This window comes from Astatotilapia calliptera, chromosome 20, assembly GCF_964374335.1.
Source record: "Astatotilapia calliptera chromosome 20, fAstCal68.1, whole genome shotgun sequence".
Taxonomy (NCBI): domain Eukaryota; kingdom Metazoa; phylum Chordata; class Actinopteri; order Cichliformes; family Cichlidae; genus Astatotilapia; species Astatotilapia calliptera.
The window spans coordinates 24,947,662-24,950,985 of NC_137441.1; the positions used below are offsets into that span (position 1 = coordinate 24,947,662).

Sequence of the window (3,324 nt, forward strand, 5' to 3'; positions counted from 1 at the left end):
GTATAGTTACATGCTGTGAACATAAGTACCTTTGATCACAGTTTGTGTTGTAAAAGAGAAGGAATATTGAAAAAAAGATCAACATTGTGATATTATTTCTTCCAAACTGACCAGAAACATGCTTGTCAGACTCTCACAGCAAAGGATCAGACTCACTGTGCATGACGGCTCAGGCCAATGATGTCTGTTAAGATTGTCAGTTGTTTACTGCTTCTGTACAGTTAGGGTCACGTCTCTATTTCAGAATAATTAATATGCGGAAAACACTAAAAGTTGATTGTCTTCCAATATTCTAGCATAATTAAAAAACTTTGACTTTGTAAGTACATATTATTAGTCCTAATGCCAGTATGAGTCTTCATAACTCCTGCTTTGAAATACTGAACTTTGAAATTTACCTGATGAAAGATAGTTTACAGTGGCACTCTGTCAGGATCATTCTGACTATAAGATCACTGTATTAATCTGAATCCTTCTGAAATGTGCTGTGAATGAATGCTGATGCAACTCACTGTGGGAAAGCTGCTAATAAAATGAATCTGTGACACATGCAACACGTTCACAGAGGAAGAGGACTCAAAGGGAGGACACGCAGAGGCTGTGTTGAAGTCAGAAATCCAAATCTTTATTAAAAAAAACAGGCGGCGGTTACAAACAGGAAGACAAGCAGTCCATCAAACAGTCTACAGGGTCAAACATTCAGAGAATTTAAACAGCAGTAAAAAATAACTGGACACTGAAAAACTTAAAGCAATGTGTGACGCAATAGAAGGAAGCAGTGTGTTACTGTGTTGTGTTGTTTGTTACGTTGTGATGTGTCATATCGTGTTGTGTTATATGTAGTGCCGACGTAGGACAGTTTTTCCAATTTCATTGTACTACTGTACTATGTATGACTGTGCAATGACAATAAAGAGTTATCTTATCTTATCTTATATTCACTGAATTATCATCAATTACAAAAGAGAAAAATGACGATTTCTAAGGATTATTTTCTTAAATGCAATTAGAGTGTGGCTGGTAAAGATGGAAACATACAGAATGTAAACTGTGTGAGTTTGGTGAACTTTGTTAGTAACAAATGAGGTAAAAAAAACAACCCCAAAACATACAAAACACAGAAAGAGGCTCTCAGTATTCATTAATAATTAGAAAGAAAAATTCTGGTCGTGGATTTTTACAGTCTTAGTTCCGCTCGCTGTCATCATTATAATCATCATGATAAATGGCGAGGTCCTGAGGTGGGTGGGGCTGTCTCTGTGATGTCACCATGAAGGAACAGCATCTGGCACGTGTTGGTGAAACATCCCAGTACACTGGTGTAGTTTCCTCTCCAGCTGTTTGACATGTGACACTTGAATAGTGTTAGGTCAGGTGACCACATGGTTTCTAAAGTAACTGACAGGAAGTAACCAGGCCGTCAGAAATGGATGGCATGTGTGTAGAGTTACTGGAGTTGGGTAACTCTACTTACCAAAAGCAGAAGCACACAGATGAAGGATCAGATGCTGAATGTTGCAGGAACATGCTCATGTGTGGTGGTCATTCAGTGCTGCTCCGGCAGGTTAGACAGTCCAAGACTGATATGCTGCCCATCTGAGAGTTTGAAAACACACATGGAAAGATTTATTTTGTGTTACAGTCAAAGTTGGATGTTCATTTTTGTCCTTTAAAAATGTTTGTGTATTTGAAAGCACTAACATTTAAGGATGACTTGGATTGTCTCCTTTAAAGAGGAGACAAGTGTATCCACTGATCTACGTCACTTTACCTGGATAATGACTCCTCCCCCCTCACTCAGAAACACTCCTAATATAACCAAGCAAATAAATAATATTGAAGATTTACTTACATCATTACAAAAACATCAAAAACATCTCCCTTTGATTCTATTTCTCCATTCCTGCTGAACATCAGGCAACAAATATCTCAATAAATCACAGTAAAATGTAAAGCACATGTTTTCTCTGCTTTGTCTAACCTCTGCAGAGCCTCTGTCAAGAAAAACATAACTGTAAGCATAAAACAAATATACATTCATAACACGTCACTGGACAAACCTCGGTCAGTTGATTTCCTCTGTGCAGTGCAGATGAGCATCAGTCAGCAAGTGACTCTGCTGGTTCTTCTGAGGAAACACCACCGTCTCTCCACACCGTCACCATCTGTGAGCACAAACTGCTGCTCTGCCAGCATGTAGGAATCACATATCACACACACAGGGGTGAAGAAACATCAGAGCTCAACTTTGGATACTTTAGATCTAAACAGATCAAAGTAGCTCTTAGTTTCAACAATCAGTGAGCAGACAAACAATGATACCAAACTGATTCTGTATGAATACAATATGGTATTTTCAATACAGGTGTCAAATTAATTTATTAAAACTAATACAGATATATGTATATTTTTTTTTGATAAATTAGTTTGCTAAATTATAAGAATATATATATTTTTTCATTTAACAATTGCAACTAAAAGAAATTAAATATTGAACAAAAATATATTGTCACATTCTTTGCATGCTCAGCATGCTGAAAGACTTGAAGTTGCTACAGATTTTAAGAAGTGATAATTATAGGGAAGAAACTTCTCTTTTTCATCCGTTTAATCAAACATTTGATGCCTCAGCTGTCTCAGTCCTATAGCGTTCTGCAACTACAACTAACCTGAGGCTTGGATTTGGCTGCAGGTGCCCCTGTACATCCTTCTCAGCAGCACACATGTGGGTACCATTTAATCCCACTTCTTCCTGAGCTTTGCTTCATCACAAGACCAAAGGTGGCATCCCGTGTCACAGTCTTATCATCATCCAGAAGAAACATTTGAAGAAACATTTACGCGCCTCCTGGTTTTGTTTTCTGATCCTGCGAAAAGACTGAGGACAACAAAGCCCAGAGAACACGAGATACACAACATCCAACATTCAGACTCAACAGCCTCCATAAATGAAGAGCACCAGGTTGGTTCAGTTATAGTAGATATGAGCATACTTCACATTACTGGGTATGAATAATAATGAGGAGGCAAACTTTGACGATGCAGAGCATGATGTCCCATCATCAGACTGTAAACAAACATCCACCAGGCTTCTTTGTTGCCAAAATTGATGATTCTCCTATCAGGGATCAGTAGCGTGTATTAACCTGTGGTACAAGCAGCAGTCACTGAAATATTACTGTTTCAGATAAGAAATCTAGGACATAAAAGCCAGAGTGGGAGGGATCTCTGCAAACTGACTTAGGTCTGCAAGTGTGAAGCTCAACAAAAATCTGACTCTCCAGTCACAGACAAACAAAAACTCCAGCTGGGAGATAGAAAATG

The 3,324-nt window shown here is 38.3% G+C and overlaps 1 long non-coding RNA gene across 4 annotated transcripts; it reads right to left on the bottom strand.

The window, feature by feature from the left end:
- Positions 1-387: 387 nt before the first annotated feature.
- LOC145423156 (uncharacterized) lies at positions 388-3,324 on the bottom strand. 4 transcript variants are annotated; one of them, XR_013904263.1, is made up of 5 exons: positions 2,670-3,324; positions 2,061-2,181; positions 1,702-1,809; positions 1,475-1,596; positions 388-1,354 (listed from the first exon to the last, which is right to left on the bottom strand). It is a non-coding gene; the product is annotated as an uncharacterized LOC145423156 (long non-coding RNA). The 4 variants fall into 4 exon arrangements; XR_013904261.1 differs by having other exon boundaries at positions 1,702-2,181; XR_013904262.1 differs by having other exon boundaries at positions 388-1,398; positions 1,702-2,181.